General features: G+C 41.9%; 1 long non-coding RNA gene across 1 annotated transcript; it reads right to left on the bottom strand.

Moving 5' to 3' along the window:
• Nucleotides 1-434: 434 nt before the first annotated feature.
• LOC120240895 lies at nt 435-8167 on the bottom strand. Its single transcript, XR_005530769.1, has 2 exons — nt 7896-8167; nt 435-800 (listed from the first exon to the last, which is right to left on the bottom strand). It is a non-coding gene; the product is annotated as an uncharacterized LOC120240895 (long non-coding RNA).
• Nucleotides 8168-11814: the final 3647 nt, after the last annotated feature.

The raw sequence follows: 11814 nt of genomic DNA, 5'->3' as shown, positions 1-11814 counted from the left end.
ATTTTTCTGCTCCTTCTGTTCAGGAGAGGATTCAAGGTCTAGGTTGCCTTAGCCTTTTCCATTTCAATACCCTCTGCAACTGTCCCATAGAGTTTACAATCTTAGTGGTAAGTTCAGTTATTCTTCAGCGAGTTGTCACCTCATACGAGGAGGTTACCTCTTTGCCATTGATGTTGAGCTTGACCCTGTATTGCTTTGAGAAAATGGCCTGTAGGCAGAAGCAACAGTATCTGAGTTTGGAATCTAGTCCTGAAGGGTCATTGCATGCTTCTGCTCATTATTCTGGGACTTTCTTGATTCTGCCACGAGTTACTGTCCCCCATCCAGGGCCCCTGACTACAATCCACGAAGGAAAGCTGAAACAGGGACACTATAACCAATCTGCAAACTTATGAGCAAAAAAAAAAAAAAAAAAAAAAAAGCCCAGCTCCATGTGTCAAAAGATTCTGGGACTATTTGTTACTTAGCAAAAGCTGATTAATCCAGTATCCCAGGGAAGTGGACATAGAGCTGGACAGCAGTTTCCTCTATTCTTGTATCTCTTGATCTATGCAGCAATTCTACTGTCCCTCTGAGCTCAGTGTTCAACAGGTCAGAAAATAAGCACCATCTTTTCAGGATCAGCTCTCAGACTCTCTCCCATCCCCTATGCCCACATAGGGGCTACATAAAGGAGAAACCATTGGTTCAGCAGCCATTCTTCTTCAACTTCCGCATCTCACATTGAACCTTGATATTTTATGTTCTCTGGCTCCATTAGGACAGCTTTCCACTGGAGTAGAGGTGACCATCTGTAGCAGCTGCAGAGAGAAAGGGTTGAAACTCTAATCTATTATGTAGCTATGGAAAAGTCCAAAGAGATGAAAGGGATGTATAAGTCCTACATAAATCTCATTATTTCCTTCATTTATTTATTCATGAATGCAACAAATATTTATTGAGAACCTACTCTTAAGGTTTCCAGATACAGGATGCCAGGTTAATTTGAATTTCAGATGAATAACACATTTTTTAGTATAAAGAGGTCTCAAATATCACATGGGATGTATTCATACTAAAAATAATTTATCACTTGCCTGCAATTCAAATTTAACAGGATGTCCTGTATTTTTGTTTGTCATATATAACAACCACACAACTATAACTAGGCATTGTGTTGGATGCTGAAGATGGCCACTGGGAACGAGAGAAAGGGTCTTGATCTTCCAAAAGCTTATAAGATTTGGGATAATACAGGCATATATGTAGGAATTATATACATACATGTATGCAAAACATGCACATGGACACATATATCATCTAGGTGTCATATACACTCTTTATTATGAGAATCCCAGGGGTCCCTGAGTGGCTCAGTTGGTTAAGTGTCTGACTCTTGGTTTTGGCTCAGGTCATGATCTCACAGTTCATGAGATAGAGCCCCACATTGGGCTCTATGCTGATAGCGTGGAGCCTACTTGGGATTCTCTCTCCCCCGTTCTCTGCTCCTCCCTTGCCCATGCAATCTCTTTCTCTCTCCCTCTCCCTCTCCCTCTCCCTCTCCCTCTCTCTCTCTCTCTCTCTCTCTCAAAGGAAAAAAAGGTAGTGAGAAGCCCAGGTGCTCTGAGCTATGCAGAAGTAACACATATCAGCATATGGTCTGCCTTTCCCTCAACCCACACCTGTACCTTCCTAGATTGCTCCCTATATCACTTGACTGGGGAAGAAAATTAAGCCTGTGTTTTGTATGGCTCCATGTGGCATTCCGGCAATGGCCAACATGAACTGGTACAATGGTGCTGAAAGAGAACATAGAAGGAAAACTAGCTCAGCAAACAAAATTTAACAGCCCATCTCCTTGGCCATTTTATCTGTAAGAAGAGCAAGCTTGACTTGAGTATTTATACTTGCTCATAAGCAGCAGCTTATGGTTTGGCCAGTTGGTCGGGGATGTGGAAGACGCAGTACTAGAGCATCAGTGACCAAGACTCCCAGGAAAGAGGTTTATGGAACTTTTGGAACCTCCCCAGAATGGAAACATATCTGTATCTTATATGAAATCCCAACACAACACCTCCACCACACAGTGACTTCTTACTGATCAGGAGGGAAAACTGACTCAGTTTGGGAATATCCATCAGCCTCCTTCCCCAGGGTCACTCATCGTCTTTGCATAGGCTTATCTGGCCATCCCATTGCTGCGTGGCCAACTTCCAACAGGAGCAACAAGCTGCAAACCTTTAGTACAGTATCTTGGAGAACCATCTTGGTACGTGGTGGCTGGTTGGTCCCATAAACCCCCTTTCACCATGGAGAGACATAAATTCCTTCTCAGTGAAAGGGATACATTCTGAATTTTATTTTTCTGCTAGTCGCACCTCTGCTAATTACCTGTGCATGTCATTGTATATTATAGTGTGTGTGTGAGTGTGTGTGTATGTGTGTGTGTGTGTGTGTGTGTGTGTGTGTGTAACCGGTCTCCCGATCCAACTAAGAAATAATACCTTCCTTGGAAGGGATGCAGCCTTGCAGAATAAAGAATATGCTCAGAACAAGTTTCTAATATATCATTTCAGGAATATTACAAAGGTCCATTACAAGGGCTAGAATTGAGGGGGAACATCACATAATGAAACCTAATGATTCACTAGCAGAAATCTTGCTTTGCTATCTCTGAGTCACATTGAGCTCCCCATGCCATTCAGTCCATCAGCAAAAATGGGCACTAGATTGTTGGCTGAGAACCTTAATCCTACCAAGAGGAAATAGTGTTGATTAAGCAGTGGAATGGGAAGAGTTATAAACAGAATGCAGGTGTTCCCCTGGGAGTCTCTTATTTCAGCCACTCCCCGATGTTAATGAGCAAGACCACCAAGGGCTCATATCCTTTGGGAAGGAAGCTTGGAGTCATCTCACTAGGAGAACATTTCTGATCACCATGGGTGGGGTCTGAAGGTCTAGGGAACAAGAAAAGAATAGGATATTGGGGAGAGTTGCATATGTCAAATATGGCTTTGAGAACAGTTGCAAAGCAAAGGTCATGGCATTCTCTAATATTATTATATATAATATATTATTAATATAAATTAACAATATAGATTAATATAAATTAATATATTCTTATCAGCTAATAAAATTACTATACATTTATAATTAATGTCAATATATTCATATCACATCCTATATTAATAAGTATATATTTATATTAATATATTTATATAAATTTAAATTAATATTATATATAATATATATCCACACACGAAATACATACATATATACAGATGCAGACAAACATATTTTAACCACCATTTCTTTCATTCCATCCATTTATTTCCCCCTCACACTATCGTTTATGGGTTGTAATGGTTTAAAATTTCAAAATATTGAGACTGGATCAAGGGAGAATCCGGAAGAGCAAACGTCCAGAAACCCTGGACTTTGAGCTGGACACTTTAGCATCTAGGAGAGATTTGTGTGATGCCTCCTTGGTTGGGCTGTGGTGGAGTGAATGAGTTTTCAACATACAAAAGTGAGTTGTACATAGTGAGGGGAGAGCTTTGCTTTGAAAGGTAATTGGGAGAAGAGAAGAGGACGTGAGAAGGCAGGGTTGCCAAGCAGACGTACAATGCCGGACATTGTCGATTTGGGCTTCTCAGCATCGCATGCTCTTCCCATTTCAGGTAATCACAGATGTGGGACTTGCTCTGCTTGCCTTACTCTGCTCATGCAGCTGTAACAAAATACTAGGGACTGAGCGGCTTAAACAACAGACATTTATTTCCTCCCACTGGTAGAGGCTGGAAGTCTGATGTCAAGGTGCCAGCACAGTCATGTTCTGGTGGGAACCTTCTTTCTGGTGTGCAGACTGTTGCCTTCTTGCTGCATGTGCGCACGTGGTTTTTCCTTGGTGCCCAAGCATGGGCAGACAGAGAGATCTTTGTCCCTTCCTTTTCTAATAGGGACACTGATCATTGGGGGATACACGCATTCATTCCACAACACAGCCCTGTCCTTACTGGGGAGGCTCCACGGTTGGAGGGCATTTTTCTCTTTCTAGGTCCCTAGACTTAGGAAGGAGTGCACACATGAGCTATGCTTGGACAACCAAGAACTCTTACCCAAGACCCTTATTCTCCAAGGAGGGCAGACAAGAAGATGAGACAGTGGGTGATTTCTTACGTAGGTATAGAGCTAAGTCCAGTGGTGTGCTGATGGGGGGCCAGCAGAGCCAGTTACAGGGCAATGGTCTATGATTTGGGGCCCAGGACCAGGAACCAGGCCATTCTCCAAGCTGTCCAGACCCTCCTGAGCCCTGACAGTTTTCTGATGTGGCATTCTGCTTTTCCCTGTCACTCTGTACACTATGCTCCATCTGCCTTAGTGGATGAGATTGATTTCTGTTGTTTACAACCAATAGCCCTGCCTGGACAAGTAGTTTGGAATGTAGGAAGGTCTAGGGAATGGCCCCAGTGTGAGCGGAGGAAGTGCAGTGAAGAGAACGTATCACTGGAGAAGAGGTGGTCAAGGAAGAGTCCAGAGCACTGGACAGGCCATGCCTGGAAAACTGATGTCATGAATAACAATGGTAGGATTTGCAGAAGAGGAATATGGTAAACCAGAAGCCAAACTTCAGAACATGAGGGAAAGTGACCAACCGGCCAGCCTGAAGAAAATGACGAGGTTGGCTTACAACGATTTAGCCAAACTGATCAAGTCTCAGAGGAGCAGCGATTTTTACACAAAGTGGAGAACTTAGAGGGGGGAGCAGGTGCTGGGAGGGGGTCAGGAAAACTCAGACCCAAACCCTGACCCTGAGGTCTGCACGAGGAACAGAGGTGGGGGAACCATGTCCTCACAGTAGAGTCGGGTTTCGGGTAAGGCGATGAGCACAAAGGGACATTTGGAGATTGATGAGCGGTGTAAGGGAGTCTGTCTGCATGGGACAGAATTTCCACAGATGGCAGGAGCGCTCAGGATGTCCGGCCAGCGGGAGGCTGCCCACGCAGAAATGGAGATGGTTGATACAGATGGTGGATGACACCTCCCCCCGCGTGGGCGTGAGGCATGGTGTGTGGAGTCGGCAAAATTCTCCAAAAAACCCCATCCCTCTTCCCATGCACCTAAATAAAGTCTATGTGGCTGCCTGAGAGACCAAGGAGGTGCTCACAAGCTTTGTGTTACGAAACCCCGGGCTCTGGTCCTAAGCCTGTCACCTACTAGCTGTGTGACTCTGCATATGTCTTTGTGGAGCCTTCGCCTGTATAGTGGGGATAATAAGTAAGCCTGTGTTACTTAGTCGTGAGGACCACAGAGATGATGTGTCAAAGTGCTTTCTGAGAATAATCTCAAACATCCAGAGAAGTTGCCAGAATGAAACCAATACAGAGCGAATGCATGTGTCCCCTTCGCCTCATTTCATCTGTGGTTTGACTTTCACCTTATTTGCTTCATCATTTGGCATTTGTGCTCTCTCTTTTTCTCTCTCTAAGCAGGCAAGCTTTGCAATAAATATTTGTATACAATACTTTTGACCACTTGAGAATAAGGTACATACATCATGATCCTTAGTACTTATATTTCCTAAGAATATGGGTATTCCCTTGTATAACTACAGTGCAGCGACCAACTGAACGAATTCAACTGGATCCAATAGTTTAATCTACTGATTGTAATCCAGCTCTGTCGGCTGACCTGGTTTTGACCTTCTGACCTTCTGACCTCTGCTCTGGGACACAGCCTAGGGACAGGCTGTACATCCGGTTACATGTCTCTACCCCCCTTTAATCTGGAACATTTGTATAGATAGCCTTTCTTCGTCTTATAAAAATGCCTTTAAAGATTTTTTTTTAACTCCAGTATATTAACATACAGGGTTATATTAGCTTCAGGTGTACACTATAGTGATTCAATAGTTCTATACATTACTCAGTGCTCATCACGATTAAGAGTACTCTTAATCCCCATCGCCTATTTCCCCCACCCTCCTAACCACCTCCCTTCTGGGCTGGTCTCTATATTTAAGAGTCTGGTTTTTGGTTTGTCGCTTTTTCCATTCTTCATTTGTCTTGTTTGGTAAATTCCGTGGATGAGTGAAGTCATATGGTATTTGTCTTTCCCTGACTGACTTATTTCACTTAGTATAATAGGCTCTAGATCCATCCATGTTGTTGCAGATGGTAAGCTCTCACTCTTTTTTTCATTGTGTAGATACCACATCTTCTTTATCCATTCATCTATAGATGGACACTTGGGCTGCTTCCATATCTTAGCTAATGTAAATAACGCTGCAATAAACATCAGCGTGTGTGGATCTTTTCGAATTAGCGTTTTTGTTTTCTTTGGATAAATACCCAATATTGGAATTACTGGATCCTATGGTATTTCTATTTTTAACTTTTTGAAGAACCTCCACAGTTTTCCACTGTGACTGCCCCAGTTTGCATTCCCACCAACAGTGCACAAGGATTCCCTTTTCTCCTCATCCTTGCAAACACCTGTTGTTTTTTGTGTTTTTGATTTTTAGCCATTCTGACAGATGTGAGGTGATAACCGCACTGTGGTTTTGATTTGCATGTTGATAAAAATGCCTTTAGGAATGATACCAGAGCAACACAAGTTTAAGGCAACTTACAAAATAGAGTTAAACACAAAGGAAAAACCCACCTGTAAGCTGAGACCTCCAACCAGTTAGGCTGGCCGTTTCCCACCTCCCCGCTATCCTCGGTGAGCTCCCCGGATCCAAATCCCACCTGCCTTTTCTTTCTGCTTCTTTGTGCTTCTTTGCCCTTAAAGACAACCTCGCACCACTCTCTGCACAGCACACGCACGTGTGTGTGTGCGTGGATGTTCTTCTTAAACCACAAAGTCCCATATTAGTCTATCGTACTCTTAGCTAAACAACTGAGCTAGAAAACGGGATTATGTTAAGTGCCTTTCCACGCCACCTCTTTGATCATATCTCTGGCTGACTCTTCTTTGCTTATTTTCCTCTTTATCCACTTCCCTTCTTTCTACACACTGGGGGCTCTTTTCTCTGGGTCCCCAGAGCACTGCCATTGTGCCTTTTTGAATCACACTACCGTTATCTGTGTGTGGATCTGAATGTCTCACCAGATGGAGATGCTATGAGTAGTAGGACTCTGTCTTAGATCTCATTCCATCTTTAGCACCCAGTTAATGCCTACCACAAAGTAGGCAGTTAACAGGAGGTATAGAAAGAATACATGAGTGGATGAACTTGAACTATTTATAAACATTTCTGGAGAATGCCATGTTGTATTGGACATTACTCAATCTTGGGATGGGGTTAACTATCAAATCTTAGCATCTCTACAACTAGGAAAAACACTGGCTTGTTGAAGGCAACACACCTGTTCTGTTGTCTACAAATTATTAAATGCATTCATGATCATGGTCAACACAGTGGCATCTAAATGACAACAGAGTAATTAATGAAATAAAATAATGTGTAGGGAAAAAATTCAATCTTGTTTAAATTAAGATGGATGACAAAACGGGTATAAAATTGGAGCACCAGATGGTATCAATACATTATACTAATTTTCTATTCACATATTCAATTATAGTTTAAATAAAAACTAATATGGGTAATTTGTCTCATGGTGTGTGTATGAACCATCTGATTATAAATTCCCATGATGTCCAATTTACCCACCAATCTCACACTGCACAATTATTGAGTAAGCAGGGCATTCCGGAAGGGCTGTTGGCTCCCCTGGGCGCTAGGAGGGAGGTATTGTGGGGCAGGAGGTCAGTACTGACTTCTGTTTCCCACGAGGGTGGGTTCCTGATAAAATGCAGGATGCCCAGTTACAGCTGAATTTCAGATATGCAAAGGATAATTTTGCAGCACAAATATGGCAGGAGACACACACTTTAAAGTTCACATACATTACCATGTGTTTTCTTGCGCATTCCTTTGTTCTTTGCAACAAACCCGTGAACCAGGACCTCGGACTCAGTGGAAAAGTGGAGGCCCCACCGGGAGCACACATCTCCAGGCAAAGCCCAGCAGCATCTGAGGACAGATCTGTGTTCCGCAGCCACAGCCAGGACTTCCCGACGAGCCGCGAGGGGCTGGAGTGAAGTGAGACCAGGTACCCTGCCCCTGCCTGATTCCAGAAACTGATCAGAGCAGGCTCTGCATTGGGCCAGGCCCAGGGACAGATCTACATCAGGCCCGGGGAGAACTCCCTGACACCCAATCTTTGACATTCCATGCACAAGGAATCTGTGCACCTGCTTTGTGACATCAGAAATCACTTTAAAATAGAGGAGGCAAGTGCAAACCTTTCAAATCTTACATGAGGCACAGCTTTAAAATAATTATAGGTAAATTCAGCAAAATTTTGTCATTAATGTCAGTAATGAGCAATCTGTCTCTACCTGATCACCATTTCCACGTCTTCCTCATTTTCTCCTGATTTAAATCCTCCCATAGAGCTCAGGTACTATTTGTGGAACCTTCCTAAATCTTCAAAGCCTGCAGGGATTTCCCCCCTTTTCTGTCTCCTACAGCACCTCATGTTTAGCCTCTTGCAATGCATCACTTCATCTTATATGGGGGTCTTGTGTGTTTGCCTTACCTCTCCTTTAGAATTCCTTGGGGTAAAGAATCACATCTTTAGTTTCCAGGAACACATTCAGTGCCTTAAATATAATAGATGATCAGTTATAGCCAAAAAATAAAAAGAATAAACCATACTTTAGAGTTAACCAAAACACTTTTTTTTTTCCAATAAAAGGAACCTGGGCTCCTTTGGAAAAAATGTCTGATTCCAGGGCTGGGACAAATAGAAGGCAAAATGAGGATCTTGTTAAGGAGATTCAGAAGCTGACTTGAAGGCGCTTCCACTAATCAACTAGGGAATAATTTGAGCCACAAAGTAAATAAGTATAGTAACCCACAGAATAAAATAAGATCCCATCAGCATTTGCTAAGATGATCACGTAAATGAATCAATAAGCTCCTGTTGCAGAAGAAAAGCTCTCCCTTCCAGAAAAACTCCAGTAAAATGTAGAAATAATGACAGAATTAGAATCTTGCCATTTGGCAGTAACTACGGTAATAATTGTGTAAGAATCAGCAAGACTGCCAAAATGTGATGAGAAATGGCATGTGTGCATACTTGCAATGTACCTCGTCACAAGATACCATTTAATTACAAAGGGGAAAAGTAACTTTTCATTGGAGACACCTGGCAGGTATCACCTTAACCTGCTGGTCAAAGTCAACATCATTGATAAGGAGAGAAATCATCACCAGCATAACACTCCTGTGTATCCCTGATAAAAATCTATACCATGAATATAAAAACAAGGAAACATCCAACAAAACCAATTGAGGACATGCTACCAAAGGCTTGTATGTACTCTTCAAAAATGCCATCATTCACCAGAGAAAATACACAGATGGCAAATGGGCAGATGAAAAGATGGTCCACATCGTTAGTCACCAAAAGAAATGCAAATTAAAGCAACAATGAGCTAACACTGCATACCTATTACAATGGCCCAAGTCCGGGACACTGGCAACACCAAATGCTGGCGAGGGTAGAGGTAGAGAGACAGAAGCTCTCATTCTTTGCGGGTGGAAAATGCAAATGGGTAGAGCTGCTTTGGATGACACTCTGGCAGTTTCAACTAAACATGCTATTAACATGTGATTTAAGCATTGCACTCCTTGGTGTTTACCCAAAGGAGTTGAAAACATGTCCACACAAAAATCTGCACCAGGGTGTTAATAGCAGCTTTATTTAAAACTGCCAAAATTCGGAAGCAACCCAGATGTCCTTCAGTAAGTGTGTAGATAAGCAAACCGTGATACATCAGATGATAGAATATCATTTAGCACTACAAAGAAATGAGCCACTAAGCCCTGAAAAGACATGGTGGAACTGAAGTGCATATTAATAAGTGAAAGAAACCAGTCTGAAAAGGCTACATACTTTATACATCCAATTATCTGGCTTTCTGGATAAAGCAAAACTATGGAGAGAGTGAAAAGATCAATGATTGCCAAAAGCTAGGGAGGGCGGTGAAGGGATGAATAGGGAGAGCACATGGGAATTTTAGGGCAGTGAATCTACTCTGTATGTATAACACTAGATGCATATCCTTGCACATCTGTCCAGACTCCTAGAATGTTCAACACCAGGAGTGAACCCTAATGTCAACTAGGGACTCTGGGTGATAATGATGTGTCAATGTAGGCTTATCAGCTGTAACAAATATACCACCCTCTTGAAAGGACATTGACAATGAAAAGGCTGGTCATACAGAGAGGCAGGAGGTATATGAGAAATCTCTGTGCCTTGCTCTCAATTTGGTTGTGAACCTGAAGCTGCTCTAAAAAATAAAGTCTATTTTCTTTTTAAATGCCAATCATGAAAGACAAAGAAAGACTAGGAACCGCTTTGGGTTAAAGAAGACTAAGGAGCCAGGGCATGTGAATGTAATATGTGATATGAAATTGAATCCCGAGCCAGAGAAGTTTCTCTTTCGGACATGAGTGAGACAATTGATGAGGTTTTAATACCTGGAGATAATTAATAGTAGAAGATCCCGGTTAACCTCCTGATTTTGATAATTGTACTGTGGTTACGTTAGAGAATAACTTTTATATATATATATATATATATATATATATATATATATTCTAAAGCAATTAGAGGTAAAGAGGTATAACGCTTTTACATAACTTCAAGCTAGTTCAGAAACAATAAAGGGAGAGACAGAGAATAAACAAATTTATTAAAATTAACACTTGAGGAACCAGGGTGCAGGTTATATAGGAATTTTAAGTGCCATTTTCCAACTTTTCTCTAAATCTCAAATTATTTCAAAACCTTAAAATGGGAAAAAACCTTCTGATGTTAAAAAAAAAGCAGTATATATTTGCATGTTCCTAAATTATATAATCATTAAAGATTACTTTAAAAACACATTGTACATGTTTTATATTTAGCCAAATTTCTATTTTTTTAAATCCCCGAACAGGTCAATAATAAAGATTTATCTCAGTTTCTCCCGGTTCTTGAATTTCTGAGAAGTTGGCTTCTTTTTGTAACTGTTTGGTAATTCTTCTGGAGTACTGATTTTCCTTGATGGGGAATTCAAAACTCAAAGTCAAATGAAAACTCCCACGGAGTTCAAGGTGAGCTGTGTTGTGGCATCATGCAGCTTGCGTGTTCTTGTTTGAAAGGGTTTCATTGCACCTACCACTGAGGTTCTGGTCTCTCTGAGAACCTGCACACACGCACCCTCAAGTCATTATCTTGTCTTGTGGTCTTCCTGACCTCCACTCTTCTCCCCCTCCTCCACTACCTGAGGACTGGGAACTTGGCTTGTCATGTGGTGTCCATGGAGCCTAGCACGGTGTCTAAAATGTGGAATGCTGAACAAAATATATTTATTATGACCTCACATTTCTAACTCTGTATTAATAAAAATATGTGTGCTGGGGCGCCTGGGTGGCTCAGTCCGTTAAGTGTCGGACTTCAGTTCAGGTCATGATCTCACGGTTCGTGCATTCGAGCTCCGTGTGAGGCTCTGTGCTGACAGCTCAGAGCCTGAGCCTGCTTCGGATTCTGCGTCTCCATCTCTCTCTGCCCCTCTCCTGCTCATGCTCTGTCTCTTTCTCTCTCTTTCAGAAATAAATAAATATTAAAAAAAAATTAATCAAAAAAATAAAAATATGTCCCCTTAAGTTTTTATATGTCTGATTCACTCACAGAGCTGTTCTTGTGCACAGGACACTAGCATTTATTACACTCCTGCACATCCATCATCTCCTGCAGTCCTTAATATTACCAT

The sequence above is a fragment of the Hyaena hyaena genome, unplaced genomic scaffold, assembly GCF_003009895.1.
Source record: "Hyaena hyaena isolate Hyena2069 unplaced genomic scaffold, ASM300989v1 scaffold_266, whole genome shotgun sequence".
NCBI lineage: Eukaryota > Metazoa > Chordata > Mammalia > Carnivora > Hyaenidae > Hyaena > Hyaena hyaena.
The sequence above is the reverse complement of the archived record's forward strand: the minus strand, read 5'-3'. Positions and strand labels throughout refer to the sequence as shown.